Source organism: Pleurodeles waltl, chromosome 8 (genome assembly GCF_031143425.1).
Source record: "Pleurodeles waltl isolate 20211129_DDA chromosome 8, aPleWal1.hap1.20221129, whole genome shotgun sequence".
Lineage (NCBI taxonomy): Eukaryota > Metazoa > Chordata > Amphibia > Caudata > Salamandridae > Pleurodeles > Pleurodeles waltl.
Genome location: NC_090447.1, coordinates 675,744,924 through 675,761,666, shown reverse-complemented (window position 1 = coordinate 675,761,666; position 16,743 = coordinate 675,744,924). Strand labels below are relative to the sequence as shown.

Genomic DNA, 16,743 nt, shown 5'->3' with positions numbered 1-16,743 from the left:
GGGAGAACAGGAGCCCCTGCTAACCTGAATGAAGGTGCAAAAGAAGAACCACCGGTGAGAAGACAAAGTTAGTATTGCACCAAAGAAGACAGATGCGGGTTCCTGGTTGGTGCAGAAGATGTACAGTGCCGGATGGATGAATGCAGTCTGGTTTGCATCGCTGGATTCCGCCAACAAGTCTTGGCACGAGCAAAGCTCACGGTTAGCAGAAAATGGCGTAGCCCGGGACCAGGAGAGACCTGGTGGCCTCTACCCAGGAGGGGGAGACAGAGGGGGCTCTCATCAACTCAGAGAGCTCTCAGAAGACCAGACATCGCGCACAGGAGTCCCACAGCACGAGGACAAAGAAGGTGCAAATGGAGGCCCACACAGCACAACACAAAGGATTCCTACGCCGCCGGAGAACCACTCAGGAAGCTGTGCGTCGCACAATGGAGTGCTGGGGGCCTAAGCTGTGCTGTGCATGAAGATGTTTTTGGGAGGTCGCTCCAAGCCTTGGCAACTGCAAGTCACGCTGTGCAAAGGGGTACTGTCTTGCATGGGGAGGCAAGCCCTTACCTCCACCAAAGTTGGACAGCTGGACGTTGGGACTGCCGGAGTCACTTTAAGCCACCACCTGTGTTGCTGGATCCACAACCTGTCCTCTGGAGAGTGGACCCACGCCACGGGTCGTTGCTGCAGAGAGGTGCCTGCTGAAACAGGGAAGTGACTCCATCACTCCACTGGAGATTTCTTTGGTTCTTCTGGTTCAGGCTGAAGACTGGCAGTCCTCAGAGGATTCACAAACTGGAAACTGTTGCAGTTGCTGGCAGGAGCTGAAGATACAATGTTGCAGAAGTCGTCTTTGCCTCTTTGTTGCAGTTTTGTGGAGTTCCTGGAGCAGTCAGCAGTTGATCCGTCGGTAGATGATGAAGTAAAGGATGCAGAGGATTCCTGCTGGAGTCTTGCAATCCGAATCTGAAGAAACACCCAGAGGAGAGACCCTAAATAGCCCTGAGAGGGGGATTGGTCCCCCAAACAGGTAAGCACCAATCAGGAGAGGTCTCTGACGTCTCCTGCTGGCACTAGCCACTCAGATGCTCCCAGAGTGCCCCCTCCCCAACTTGGAATCAGAGAAAACCAAAACCTAGCAACACTCTAGAGGAGCTCTGGGCACCACCCCTGGGGTAGTGATGGACAGGGGAGTGGTCAATTTCCTTTCCTTTGTCCAGTTTCATGCCAAAGCAGGGACTGGGGGGTCCCTGAACCGATGTAGACTGGATTATGCAAGGAGGGCACCATCTGTGCCCTTCAAAGCATTTCCAGAGTCTCTGGGAGGATACCCCTCCCATGCCTGTAACACCTATTTCCAAAGGGAGAGGGTGTCACAGCCCTCTCCTAAGGGAAATGCATTGTTATGCCTTCCTGGGATTGAGCTGCTCAAACCCCAGGAGGGCAGAAGCCTGTCTGTGAGGTGGCAGCAGCTGGGGCTGCAGTGAAAACCTCAGAAGGCTGGTATGACAGTACTAAGGGTCTACTGTGGAGCCCCCAGAGTGCATGGGATTGTGCAAGCAATACTGGAATCAGTATTAGGGTACGATTCCCAGTTGTTAGACACCTTACTTAGCCACATTCAGAGTTACCTTTGTGAAGCTTTGCATAGGTATTGACCCACGTACAGTGAACACTTAAAATGGCACCCCCGCACTCACGAAGTCTGGGAAAATGGTCCTGGATGACGTGGGGGCACCTTTGCTAGTTGAAGGGAGCCCTCACACAGAGGTACTTTGCACCCAGTCGTCAGGTTTGGAAGACCTGATAAATAGGTGACTTATAAGTGACCTGGTGCAGTGAAAATGGCTGTGAAATAGTGCACGCACTATTTCACACAGGCTGCAATTGCAGTCCTGTAGAAGCCCTTGTATGGTCTCCTTATGCGTGGCCTTAAGGATTCCCTGGAACCCCAATGCCCTGGGTACTTAGGTACCATATACTAGGGACTTATAAGGGGAGGCCAATATGCAAATTTGGATTGAAATACTGAGTCACTAGTATGTAGTGACAAATTTAGAAAGAGAGAGAGCATGAGCACTGGAATTCTGATTAGCAGGACTCCAATGACAATTTAGAGAACAGTGAAACACAGTGACAAGCAGGCCATAAACCATAAGCACTGGGGTCCTGACTAGCAGGATCCCGGTGACACAGTCAAAAACACACTGACAACAGGCGGAAAATGGGGATAACATGCCGAAAAGAGGGTACTTTACTACAGGATACCAGTGGTGTAACCTACAGGTTCACCACACCCTAGCACCCCCAATCCAATGGTCTAGTTGACAGATTGAACAATACATTGAAGTACATGATTGCAGGCCTACCTGAGGCCATGAGGCTTAAGTGGGACATCCTCTTGCCATACCTTCTCTTTGCTTACAGAGAGGTGCCCCAGAAATGGGGAGAGGTTTAGGAGGATGGCCTAGTTTGTAGTGGGTACCTTGAGTACTTACACCTTATACCAGGTCCAGTTATCCCTTATTAGGGAAGTAGTAGTGTTCTAGCAGCTTAGGCTGATAGAGGTAGCTATAGCAGAGCAGCTTAGGCTGAACTAGGAGACATGCAAAGCTCATGCAATACCATTTATAGTTACACAGTACTTATACACAAGTAAAGACAATACTCAGTGTTACCAAAAATAAAGGTATTTATTTGGGTGACACAGTACCACAAATATCTTAGAGACAATACTCCTTCTGGAGGTAAGTATTATACACAATATATACACTAGACACCAGAATTAGACAAGTAAAAAGTCGTAGAACAATGCAAACAGTAGGAAATCCTATAGAATGCAATGGGAGAAAATAGGTCTAGGGGCAACACAAACCATATACTAAAAAAGTGGAATGTGAATCACGAATTCCCCCTAAACAAGTGTAGTGTGTGCAGAATCGCTAGGAGAGTAAGAATACAGTAAATGTAAGTAAATTACCCCACCCCAGAGCCCAGAAAAGCAGGAGTAAAGTACTGCAAGTTTCCTTAGGACACACTACACCTTGTTTTGGGGATTTTGCAGCAGCCAACCAAGTCTGCAAAGAAAAACTGCTGGATTATTGGACCTGAAGACCTGCAAAGGAAGGGAACCAAGTCCAGAAGTCAAAAGAAGTTCCAGGAAGGACAGGAGCCCCTGCCAACCCTGAAGAGGGTGCAAAGAAGAGTCGCCAGTTAGTCAAAGACTGCAGAAATGTACCATAGGAAGATGCCAGCGGATTCCTGTGTGATGCAAAAGATGTCCCACGGCGTGAAGATCGTTGCAGACGAGATTTCGTGTTGGAAGACGCCATGAAACCTTGGCTATGGCAAAAGTGCGTTTTTCATCAAAATGGCGTTGGTTGGACCCAGGAGGGACCTGGGGGCCTCAACTCTGTGTGAGGAGGAAGAGGGGGCTCTCAGCACTTTAGAGAGACCTTGGGATGCCAGCCAGCACACCCAGAAGCCGCAGGATCCATGTTGAAAGGAGGTGCAAAACACGGTTGATGCAGGCTAACAAGAGAACAACTCAGCGAGTTGAGTGTCACAGGGTGGAGTGCGGGGGGCCTGGGCCAGGCTGTGCACGAAGTAATTTTGCAAAGAGTGCACAGAGGCCTCAGAAGGCAAAGACGACAATACACAGGGGTAGTGTCGTTCTCGGGGAAGGCGAAGTCACCTCCTCCTAAATTGCGTCAGCAGGACCTCAGGACACTCTGTCGATGATGTCCACCCTCTGCGTCGTTAGGAGCATGCTCGTCACCGTGAGAGGAGTCCCAGGATACCGGTCGTCGCCTTGGAAGGTACCTGCTTGGAGCAGAGGAGTGACTCCCTCACTCCACTGGAGATTTCTTCGGTCCTTCTGGTGCAGGATGAAGACATGGAGTCCCAGAGCATGCACACCGTGGAAACTGTTGCAGTTGCTGACTTCGAGCTGAGGTTGCTGAAGAAAAGTGTCTCTTATAGACACTTTGTTGCAGTTACAGTGTTTCTTGGAGCAAGCTGCGGTTGATCCGAGGTCAGAGGATGCAGAAATTGTTGCAGAGGATTCCTGAAGGAAACGTGCAAGCAGAGTCTGAAGAGAACCCACAGGAGAGACCCTAAATAGCCCTGAGGGGGGGGATTGGCTACCTTATCAGGTGTGGACCTATCAGGAGGGGTCTCTGACGTCACCTGCTGGCACTGGTCACTCGGAGCCCTCCAGAGTGCCCCCACACCTTGCAAAGCAAGATGGCTGAAGTCTGGGACACACTGGAGGACCTCTGGGCACCACCCCGGGGGGGTATGGGGGGTGATGGACAGGGGTCACTCCCCTTTCTCCAGTTTCCCGCCAGAGCAGGGGAGAAGGGATCCCTGAACCAGTGTAGACTGGTTTATGCAAGGAGGGCACCATCTGTGTCCTTCAAAGCATTTCCAGAGGCTGGGGGAGGCTACCCCTCCCCAGCCTGTAACACCTATTTCCAAAGGGAGAGGGTGTAACACCCTGCTTTCAGAGGAAATGCTTTGTTCTGCCTTTGTGGAACTGGGCTGCCCAGACCCCAGGAGGGCTGAACCCTGTCTGTGAGGTGGCAGCAGCTGTAGCTGATGTGTAAGCCTCAGAGAGCTGGTTTGGCAGTACTGGGAGTCCATGGTGAAGCCCCCTGGATGCATGGAATTGGCTCCCCAATACCAGATTTGGAATGGGGGGACAATTCCATGATCTTAGACATGTTACATGGCCATATTAGGAGTTACCATTGTGAAGCTACATATAGGTGTTGACGTATATGTAGTGCACACGTGTAATGGCGTCCCCGCACTCACAAAGTCCAGGGAAATGGCCCTGAACTATGTGGGGCACCTTTGCTAGTGCAAGGGTGCTCTCACACTTAGTAACTTTGCACCTAACCTTCAGCAAGTGAAGGTTAGACATATAGGTGACTTATAAGTTACTTAAGTGCAGTGAAAATGGCTGTGAAATAGTGTGTGCACTATTTCACGCAGGCTGCAGTGGCAGTCCTGTGTAAGGGTTTGTCTGAGCTCCCTACGGGTGGTAAATGAAATGCTGCAGCCCATATAGATCTCCTTGAACCCCAATGCCCTGGGTACCTAGGTACCATATACTAGGGATTTCTAAGGGGGGGTCCAGTATGCCAATTGAAATTGGTAATTGCAGTCACTGGCCTACAGTGACAAATTTAAAAGCAGAAAGAGCATAAGCACTGAGGTTCTGGTTAGCAGAGCCTCAGTGAAACAGTTAGGCACCACACAGACATACACATTAGGCCACAAACTAAGAGCCCTGGGGTCCTGACCAGCAGGATCCCAGTGGGACAGGCAAAACCATACTGACATATATGTGAAACATGGGGGTAACCTGCCAAGGAAGATGGTACTTTCCTACACTAGACCTCTAGCCGCCCTCTTGAGAAAGTCAGGATTGCTCTGTATGTCTAGTACAGGTTCTGTGCCATATTCTAGTTACCTCATAACTCTGGTTATATCTTTCCAATTTCAATCAGAATTCTAGAAAGAATCTTGGAAGAAATTCTGATTTGTTGGCATTCAGGTGACCTCTGATCACACCAGTAAGAGTGAAGTGCTGCCCTGAGTCACAATATTGCCAGAAATAAACCACCCAAACAGATCTGTCCATGTTCTAGAGATTCTAAGCAAGAGTGTTTTATTGAACAGAATTGCTAATGTATTTGTAGGTTGAAGAACTTATACTTTAATTGTGAGATGTGATTGTTCTGGCGTATTCTAAGCCTATGCCCGCCTTGGAATTCAAGCAGGAGTATACAGTTGTGTTGTAACTGTTCGGATAGAAAAGATGAGACATATTATCATGTCTGATTGCTCCAGTCCTCAGGAATTCACAAAAAAATCACATTATCTTGGCAGCATGTGTCTTTTAAATCTGCTGGTTTGTTTTGCATGTTCCACAGTTCCTGAACCCAATTGGGGGTTCTGCTCAACTGATTCGGGTGGTCTTCTACTATTGGTGTATGTATGTGCAGGGTATTTGTATAGTGCAATTCTAGCCAGAAGACAAACGTATAGTCTACAATTGATTGCAAATGTAGCTGGTTATTTGATTGTTACTGCATGATAATTTGGTATTCCTTAAAGAGGAGTGACTTCAACCCTTCCTAAGTTGGAGCAGCTTTGGAGGGGTCTTAATGTGAATACAGGGATTTTGTACTAGATCTTATGTGCATAGATTGAAAAAGGTCAGCTGTCCTGTTTTTTCTGTTTTACAGTTCTGAGGGCTTGATTAAGATCTCAGCAGACAAGTTACTCAGTCATTACGTTGACAGATATCCCGTCCGCCGAAATATAAATCTCGTAGGATATAATGGGATTTATATTTTGGCAAACAGGATATCCATCACCATGAGCTTGTCCGAAAGGTCATGATGGCTTTGTAGATGGTGCACCTGGTTTTAAAGATGGTGCGGGCCAGCAAAGGGAGCCAGTGGCTTTCCGTCAGGATGGGGAGGACATGATCATATTACTTAAGACCCTGGATGAGAAGTGCTGTGGTGTGTAGGATGCTCTCAAGAGGTTGGGAGCCCTACGTCCTGACAGCTATGGAGCAGGGTGTTAACCTTCATCCAGATGACCAGAGTGCAAGGATCTGAGTTGCTTTATGGAAGAACTTATGTCACTTTCTTTAGACGACCGATCTGGTACCAAGAGTGTGAGGTGATGTTCAAGGTGAATCCAAATGATTTGGCATTTGGTGATAGTTAGGATTCAAAACCATCAAAGTTCATGCCAATGAGATATTAAATGCCTGTCTGTTGTGTCCACCCTGGGCCGGAACAAAGAAATATCTCATCTTATAGATTTTACTCCCACAGAAGGTTCCTTCGCTCTGTCTTGACCCATGCCAATAGCAGATATTATCTGCTTTTGCTCGTGTTGATGGGGGAATCTGTAGGTTGTGTGCACCAGTTATTTTATGGTGCCTCAGTGGCCACTGAAAAATGGGTGCTGTATAAGTGTTCAGTGCTGTATTTTCCCCAGGCTTTATGTCAGATGGCCATTTTCAGTTTGCTCATTGTTAGTTAAGGGCCACAGGTGGTGCATGGTGCATTGTACCAGGGCCAGAAGGTGTTGCAACCCCTCTCATGCCAGCCTCAGGAGCACACCCCCAAGTATTACCTCTCATGGTACAATTCAGCATTAAAGCAACAGCTGCTTCAGTGGGCCGCCATGTTGAACCTCTATACTACACAAGACATGCCAGACACCGTCACACTACTCTTCATTTCTTAGCCACCTCACATGGCTCTGTCCTCAGCACTTCCCATTGTCCTGTGGTCCCCTGCAAACAAGGGCTGGTGCTTGTGCCATCATTAGGGGCCTAGGCTCCTCTCACAGCACAGTCATCAGCCACTCCCCTGTTCCAGGAGCTCCAATCAATGCAATTTGAAGCTGTGAGGTCCTGTCAAGAAGAAAGGATTTTGCTGTGATCTTTGGAGGACTGCCAGAGCTAGCTGGATGGCAGCCATCTTAGATTAGCCAACCTCTGCCTTCTCGCATAAGCTTTCTTTATGTTTAAGATCTCTTTTATTGTTGTGTATGAACAAACAACATATACAGCATTTCCCACCTACATTCAAAGGCCAGTGGTAGAAGGTGAGTGTTGTGAAATACACAGAAGGAAAAACCACATCAAACAGAGCGTAGGGGAATTAACTGGTAAAAACACAGTGATGACTATCGAGATGATTAGGGCGGAAAAAAGGGCCGAAGCAGAAGAGAAAAAAGGCCTGTCCGTTAAGTGGCCATCTGTCTACCCGCACCCATTCATTGCGCTATGTTGTCTGGCCTCCCACATGACGTGTCAGTCGAAGGATGCGCGTATACACAGGACATGTCAATTAGAAAAATTAATCCGCTAGGTAGCGAATGTGTGAGCCCCATGTTTTGTCAAATAGTGGCAGGAAAGATGTTGCAGTAGCAGTCAGTTCCTCCATGCCTATCAAATCCCACATTTTGTGAAGCCACTCTGCAGATGTAGGGATCAGATCTGTGCCCCGGCAGGAAAGTAAGAGCAGTTTAGCCACCCCCAGTGTCAATGTAATCGCCCGGCCACAGACAGAACTCAGTGGATATGTTAAGGGGATTGGGAGTCCCAATAGGACATAGCTAGGAAATGCTTGGAATTTCTGTATCATATATGTTGTCTATTGCATCCAATGCCTCCCCCAGAAGGCATTTACTTTAGAACAGCGCCACAGAATGTGTGTAAGTATACCTATCTGTCTGCATTGTCTCCAACAGGTGTTATTGCTTCCTGGCTTCCAATGGGCAACCCTTGCTGGAGTGTAGTACCAGTAGTGGGCTATCTTTAGAAACATCTCCTTACTGGTTGTGTTAGGTGCTGATACACGGGCGCGATGCAAGACGTAGCGCCATTCACTGTCTGTAACTCAGCCTCCCATTTACATCTCGCGGGTGTTCTGGGTATTGTCGATGGTGTGATTGAGAAAGCATATATGTCTGACAGAAGATGCTTGTCCGAGGTGCAGGTTAGGAGCCACCTCTCAAACAAAGTAAGAGGTCTACCAGCATGAGGGCGAACTGAGGCGATATTTACCCAGTGTCCGACCGCCAGGTATTGCCAGTGGGCTGCGGACGGCAGACCGTAGGCTTCCTGGAGCTGAGAGAATTCCTTCAGGCTGTGTCATAGAGGTCACCGATCCGTTTACACTTGGCTTCCTGCCACACGTCAAAGGCTGGATTTGCCAGTGCAAGGGGGGGGAGAGAGTGTGTGTTCTCTAGTAGGGGATTTCCATGTATAAGCGTAGAATAGTTCCAACCGAATGCGGGCACCCGCAGCAATTTTTCCAATATAACTTCTTAAGCATAGATGTTTGCCTTACTTCAGGAAGGCCTGCAAAGTCAATTTCCATATGCAGCCCAGAGGAAAGGCTACAGTGTCCATAATACTTAATCCAGTTGTCTTTAAAAAGGACAAAGTTAAGGCACATGCATTCAGATGCATGAATGAGTTGAAAATTTAGCAGAAAAAATCCTTCACAAACCTTTTAAAATTGTAAAACAATGATTGAGTGCTGGACAGTGTAGCCCATAGGCTGCCATTATCAGTGAAGAAAAAGGAGACTGTGACTTAAAGAACAGCCAGTCCTCCAGTATCTCATCATGCCTAGAGAGAGGCAGTTACCTCAGTTCTTTTTTCCGGCTCCTGCTGATAGTACCCTGGAGCATTGAGCTCGACCTTTTAAAGTTTTTTTCTTCAAAAATTCAGTGAAAATCTCAGTGACAACTGTTTCACTCAATGTCTTTTGACTTACTTTCTTGATTTTTCTTTTTCTGTCTGGATTTAAGGTATTTTTTCCAGTAAAAATGCCTTCTCTATTTGACAAATGCTCACGATGTGGCACAAAAGGCCAAAACAGAGTCTCATAATGTTTCTATTATCTGCCTGCCTTCTTCACACAATACTGCATCCTGTAACATCTGCAGGTAATTTTCCAGACGTACCCTACATGACAGGGAGAAGATTTGCCTTCAAGGGAGAGCAGAGATACAATGCCAAGAAGCTAGTGGGACCTCTGAGCGAGGGGAAGGTCAGTCTTCCACCAGAGCTTTTCCTTCAGCCTCCAGTGGATGTAGAAGGTCTGAGAGGCGTTTTTCTGCAAGAAAATGCTTTTGGTCCTGGTCAACGTCGAGAGGAAGTATGGTGCAGAAATGCTCGCCGTCGAAGTCTGGCTCGCTGTCGCACAAACGTCGCCGCTCTATGTCAAGACACTGCGCCGCACGACGTCGAGGAATCCATGGCGTCGCGACTTCGAGGAGCATAGTGACATAGTTGGAACCAACGTTGAGGCGAAGGAAATGACGATGTTGCAGTTTGACGTCGAGGTCCCGCTCAACGTCGAAACTTAGATGTCGGAGAGAAAGATCAACGTTGAAGAGTCCCTCGACATTGAGGAGGCAGAAACAGAGAAGGATCTATTCTTCATCAGATTTGCACCATTCCCCTCCTTTGGTGCTTCTTCCTTTGTTGCCTTCTCCTCACATCTCTCCTCCACCAGCTGCTACCCCTGCTCTTCAACCTTCACCCCGGTCTGACTCCGCTGCAGGTGGCTGCTCCGGTTCTCCCGGCACCCGTACCACCTCCAGTGCCTCGAGTGCCTATTAGCGCCCCAGCTCCCACACCGCGCTCAAGACTGCGCCACCATTCTCATCATGACCATCAGTCATCTGGCCATTTAAGGTCAAGACATTCCCACCACAGATCTAGACAAAGATTAGGATGCCTACCGTCATAGAGATTCCTGGTCCTCTACCAGAGACTATTCACCTGCTCGAACAGATTCACCTCAACCTCATTCCTCACCGGTTGATGATATTAATACCTTTCATGAAGTTCTAGTACGAGATGCGATGAAACTAAACATTTCAAAGGGTGTCCCAACTCCATCTGCTTGGATTATATTTGAGACTCTGCAGCAGCGCATAGACGCCAGACCTTAGCTACCACTAGTGCCTGGTCTTCTGGAACCCGCTATGGAAGTCTTACTTACACTGGCTTACGACTAAGTTTGCTCCCTCCAGACTACAGAAAAAGTATCGTCCCCCGGAACAAGATCCTTTGCTTCTGCGCTCCGATCCTCCACCTGTTTCGGTGGTAATACTGGCTGCCCGCAAATCTCACGCTACTTCTTTGTCTTCTACCTCTCCTCCTGACAAAGAGAGCAAGAAAGTGGATTCAACAGGCCGCAAAGTCTGTAGCTCGGCCGCAACCTCCACGAAGGCGGCAAGCGCAGCACCCCTCTTGGGCAGATATGATAGGGACCTGTGGGACTCCGTACTCCAATTTGCCGAACACCTCCCGAGAGATCAGAAGGAGGATTTTTTGGAGATCGTCCAAGAAGGTGCTGTTGTCTCTAACCAGATCATTAGTGCAGCGGCGGACTCTTACTTGCACTCTGCACATACATACTTCCACGGGGTAATGCTAAGGAGGCATTCATGGCTGCATCTAACATCACTGAAACCGGATGCTCAGCAACGCATTCAGAACCTGCCATTTTCAGGCTCCACTCTGTTCGGCTCTCACGCCAACGATGAGATGGCAAGGATGAAGGCTGAGGTGGACACATTGAAAGCAGTGGGCCTTGAAAAACCCAAAGAGCTATGAAGGCCCTTCTGACCTTTCCAGCATCGCTATTCTACTCAGAGGGTTCAACCCCCTCAGTGGCAAGTCTGCAAGAACTCAGCAGCAATTCCAAAGATCTTAGTAGCGAAAACAACAAAGAGGACGACACATCAACCCAATCAGGGTTCTCGAAAACCTTCAGCCTCAAAACCCTGAAATTTTTCTTCCCCCGCGTCTGTTACCCACTCCGTTGGGGGGAAGCATCACCAATTGCCTGGCAGAGTGGCAACGAATTACAACAGGCGCTTGAGTCTTGAACATTGTGCAAAATGGGTATTGTCTCAGGTTTTCCACCCTGCCACCAAGTATGATGCCGAAGTCGACCACTTCTCATCTTGGTCTTCTAAAGGCAGAAGTTTGCATCCTCCTGGAAAAGAAAACAGTAGAACCTGTTCCCCTCAACAAGCGGGGAAAAGGCATTTACTCAAGGTAGTTCCTCATTCCAAAAAATGACTAGAAAGAGTTCAGACCCATTCTAGACTTGAAGATTGCAAACACATGGATCCGAAAGGAAAAGTTCAGGATGCTGGCCTTACACCAAATATACCCCCAGATTCATCAAGGGGACTGGCTTTGCTCAGTAGACCTACATGATGCCTAGTTTCATATCCCCATCGTAAAAAAGCATAGGCAGTTCCTGAGATTTGTTGTGGAACAAATACACCGTCCCCCCCCCACCCCCCCCCCCAGTCAGCACCCATAACTTTCTGGAAGTGCATAGCTGTGGTGGCAGCCCATCTTCGAAGGCACCAAATACTCGTCTACCCATATCTGGATGACTGACTAATCAAGGCATCCACCCGTGCAGAAGCCCCACTGCATTTCAAATGGACATGCGATCTCCTTTATCGGCTAGGGCTTCATGTCAACTATCTCAAGTCCACGACAGTTCCTGTCCAAAAACTGCTCTACTTAGGAGCCACAATAGACACACTACAGGCAAAAGTGTGTCCTTCAGAGGAACAACACATCAATTCTTCAGAAGTGTTGTGCACTCCAAACTATGCATTGCCCAACAGTGTGCAGTCTCCTCACTTCTAGGCTCCATAGCTTCCTGCATCTTTCTGACACCCAACGCTCGCCTCCACATGCGACCTCTTTAGGAGTGCCTTGAGGACCAATGGAATCAACTGTCGGGAAACTGGAAAGACATAGGCCCTCATTCCGACCTAGGCAGGCGGCGGGCGCTGCCCGCCGGTCGGTAACCACCGAAAGACCGTACCGCGGTCATAAGACCACGGCGGCCATCCCAACTTTCCCGCTGGGCCGGCGGGCGCCCTCCAAAAGAGCGCCCGCCGGCCCAGCGGGAAAGCCCCTGCAACAATGAAGCCGGCTCCGAATGGAGCCGGCGGAGTTGCAGGGGTGCGACGGGTGCAGTGGCACCCGTCGCGATTTTCACTGTCTGCTAAGCAGACAGTGAAAATCTTTGTGGGGCCCTGTTAGGGGGCCCCTGCACTGCCCATGCCAGTGGCATGGGCTTTGCAGGGGCCCCCAGGGGCCCCACGACACCCGTTCCCGCCAGCCTGGTTCTGGTGGTGAAAACCGCCACAAACAGGCTGGCGGGAAGGGGGTCGGAATCCCCATGGCGGCGCTGCAAGCAGCGCCGCCATGGAGGATTCCCTGGGCCAGGGGAAAACCGGCGGGAAACCGCCAGTTCCCCTTTTCTGACCGCGGCTTTACCACCGCGGTCAGAATGGCCCTGGAAGCACCGCCAGCCTGTTGGCGGTGCTTCCGTGGTCCCCGGCCCTGGCGGTTTGAAACCGCCAGGGCAGGAATGACCACCATAATCTTTCTGTCCACCCACACAATCAGATCCCTCGCTTGTTGGTGTTCTCCAACCAATCTCCTACAAGGGATGCCTTTCCGTCCACAGCCTCCAGCACAGACTATTATGACAGATGCCTCTCTCTGCGGATGGGGAGCCCATATGGGTCACCTACAAGCACAAGGCCTCTGGTCTCCCAAGGAGACATCATACCACCTCGAGCTCCGTGCGTTGAACGTAACTCTCAAGGCATTTCTCCTGTCCTTTACCATCGATACCCTGCTTGTCCAGACAGACAATACAACCACCATGTATTACCTAAACAAGCAGGGGGGAACCAGATCCAGAGGCTAGTCTCAAGAGGCCCAGACAGTATGGCACTGGCTCCTGTCCAGGAGGTTGAACATAGTATCAACTCACCTTCCAGGTGCTCAGAATGTACAAGCGAATGCCCTCAGCACAGTTCTCGAAGAGAACCACGAGTGGGTGCGCAATGGAGATGTTGTTCAAGATATCTTCCGTTTGTGGAGCACACCTTCTGTCGACCTCTTCGCCACAAAGGAAAACAGAAAATGCTGCGACTTCGCCACCAGGTTTTACTATCCAGAATCGTTGGGGAATGCTCTGTGGATAGACTGGTCCAAAAATGTTCTGTTCTCCATCCACCAATTCCACTGATCCCAGCAGTCCTTCTCAAACTCTCAATGACTTAAGCCAGAATGATCCTCATTGCACCAGCTTGGCCGAGGCAGTGGTGGTTCCCGGACCTCCTTCACCGGTCGCTCCAACCACATCTCAGGCTGCCATGCAGGCCAGACCTCCTAACGAACTTTGGAGGGGAGATGAGACACCCCAAACTCTCCTCCTTGAGTTTGGCAGCATGGCTCCTGAGTTAGTACAGTATGGACACCTAAATCCTCCACAGGATTGTATGGAAATCCTAAAAGAGGCGAAATGGCCAGCTACCTGTACAGCATTTTCCTTCAAATGGAAGAGATTCTGCATATGGAGTTCCTCCAAAATGATAGACCCTACATCTTGCCAGGAAGATGTCATTCTTCCATACTTGTTACTCCTGGCTAAATCTGGTCTGCAACTCTCTTCAATTAAGGGTCCATCTGGTAGCTTTGACTGCATACAGAAGAGGTCCTTCACAAACCTCTTTATTTAGGATACCAGTCATCAAAGTTTTCCTAGAAGGGTTAAGGAAGGTCCTTTCTCCAGTTAGGCGCCCTTCTCCACCATGGGAGCTTAATGTGGTCTTTTCGCGCCTCATGCAAAATCCATTTGGGCCCATACACAATGTATCTCTCCAACACCTAACTTGGAAAACTGCTTTCCTTGTAGCACTTACATCAACACGAAGGGATAGTGAGATCCAGGCTCACTGTGCTCATGAGCCTTACACAGCATTCCACTCCTCCAAAGTAGTGATGCAAACACATCCTAAATTCCTGCCCAAAGTCATCTCTGACTTTCATGTCAACTATTCGATTTCCTTGCCGACTTTCTTTCAAAACCCATCTACTCCAGCAGAGAGGGCTCTCCACTCTCTAGATGTAAAGAGGGTTTTTAAATTCTACTTAGACAAGACCAGATCTCTTCGAAAATCTCCACACTTGTTTGTTAGTTATGGACCAGTTCGCACCAGTCCGGCCACCTCCTCTGTATTCTATTTTGCTACCAACTAGCTAATAAAAACCCTTGCTGGCAGACCCACCGGAGGCAAGTCTGCAACGACTGCCTTATTGAGGAATGTTCCCATAGCAGACATCTGTAGATCTGCAACTTGGAGGTCTATTCACACGTTTTCTAAACATTACTGTCTTGACTCGGACACCAGGACAGATGCTCAAGTAGGGCAGGCTTCTCTCAGGAACTTCTTTGCTTGACAGTGTATTTCATTATTGCTCAATCTACTCTGCCGCGGTTTATGGGATGGGCTTGCTATTCTATTCAACGCTTATGACTATACATGGAAATCTCCTACAAGAGAAGGAATAGTTTCTTACCTGTAACTCCAGTTCTCTCGTAGGGGTATTTCCGTGATAGTCATAAGCAACCCTCCCTCCTCCCCGGTGGAGTAGACAAAATAATATTTCAGGTTTATCATTACTCTCCGCTAGGACAGCCTACAAAAAGAACTGAGTTAACTGCCTCTCTCTAGGCATGATGGGATACTGGAGGACTGGCTGTTCTTAATGTCAGTCTCCTTTTTCTTCATTGATAATGGCAGCCTATGGGTACACTACCCGGCACTCCTTCATAATTGTTTTACAATATAAAAAGGTTTGTGAAGGATTTTTTTCTGCCAACTTTTCAACTCATTCATACATTTGAATGCATGTGCCTTAACTTTGTCCTTTTTAAAGAAAACTGGATGAAGAATTTTGGACACTGTATCCTTTCCTCTAAGCTGCATATGGACATTTTACAGTGACTTTGCGCTGGGGTCCCAGCAGGTTATTCAACTTTTATGACTATCAAGGAAATACCCTTACGAGAGAACTGGAGTTAAAGGTAAGAAACTATTCCTTTCCTATGATGGGTGTTTGGGGGTGAAACAGGAGTGGACAGACCCTTCTGTGTTTGTACCTTGTCCCACACCCTCACTGTACCCCGCAGTACAGGTGAAATGTATACCCCGGTGGATGGTGTCCCTTCAGCAGCCATGGTATTTCCCATACATGAACCCCGGCTACTTCTTGGTCAATATAGCACTAATGTTTCTCTGTAGCCTGGCAGGACCACTCCACCATATAGCGCAGTTGTGTTGCGTGGTAGTAGCTTATCCGGTGTGCTACCCCCAGTCCACCCCCTGCTTGGGGTATATATGCCTGTGCCTTTGCCATTCTCGCCTTTCCATCCCACAGGAATTCCCATATCAGGTTTTGCATCTTATCCAAGGTTTGCGGGGTGTCTGTGCTGCCCAGGTAAATGGGAAGGCAGGCTTTAAGGACCCCACCTCTGCCTCTGGGATATTTAAGTTCAAAATAGGTGATTTTTGTAGGTTATTCCTAAATCCCAAAACTGCCCCGGATGCTGCGCTAGAACAGCCGACAGGGACATCTGTGGTATTGTCAAATAGAGCATGACATCGTCTGCACAGAGAGCATTCTTATGTAATCTACCACCCATTCTGATACCAGAAATTCGCGGGCGTCTACGGATGCGTTCAGCCATTGACTCCATTCATAAAGCGAATAGTAAGGACGAGATAGGACATCCCTACCTTGTGCCCTTAGCTATGGAAAAGGGGCGGAACAGAAGGCCCTTCACCTATACCATCCCCTTGGGAGACACATTGAATCCATTGGCGGAAGCATGGCTCCAACCCATAAAAAACCAGTACTGCCTTAGGGAATGACCAGTGGACCCGATCAAATGCCTTCTCCGTGTCAATGGATAGGAGGAGTGTAGGGAGGCCAGTTTGCTGTGTCTTGTCCAATAGGTGGTACAGTTGTTTTGAGTTATCACTTTTCAGGTATAAATCCAGGCTGGTCAGTAACCACGAGGCCTTGCATCAAGGGTGGCAGTCTGTTAACCAAGATGCCTGTGAAGATTTTTGCGTCTATAGTTGAGAGATATGGGGTGGTAGAAGGATCAATGTCTGGGGTCCTTCCCCTCTTTAGGGATAACTGTGATCATTGCCAACTGCATCGTAGGGGCAAGAGACCCAGTGGCGCTAAACACATTATTTAACTGCGCCAATACAGGGGCCAAGAGTGTCCCAAAGGCTCTATAAAACTCTGCACGGAAGCCATCGTGACCAGGGGCTTACCAGGCTTAAGAC

At 48.7% G+C, this 16,743-nt stretch overlaps 1 protein-coding gene across 3 annotated transcripts in view; it reads left to right on the top strand.

Moving 5' to 3' along the window:
- The window catches only part of ZBTB11 (zinc finger and BTB domain containing 11), a 1,413,389-nt gene that overhangs the window by 727,588 nt on the left and 669,058 nt on the right, over positions 1-16,743 (top strand). The gene's annotated exons all lie outside the window — the stretch shown is intronic.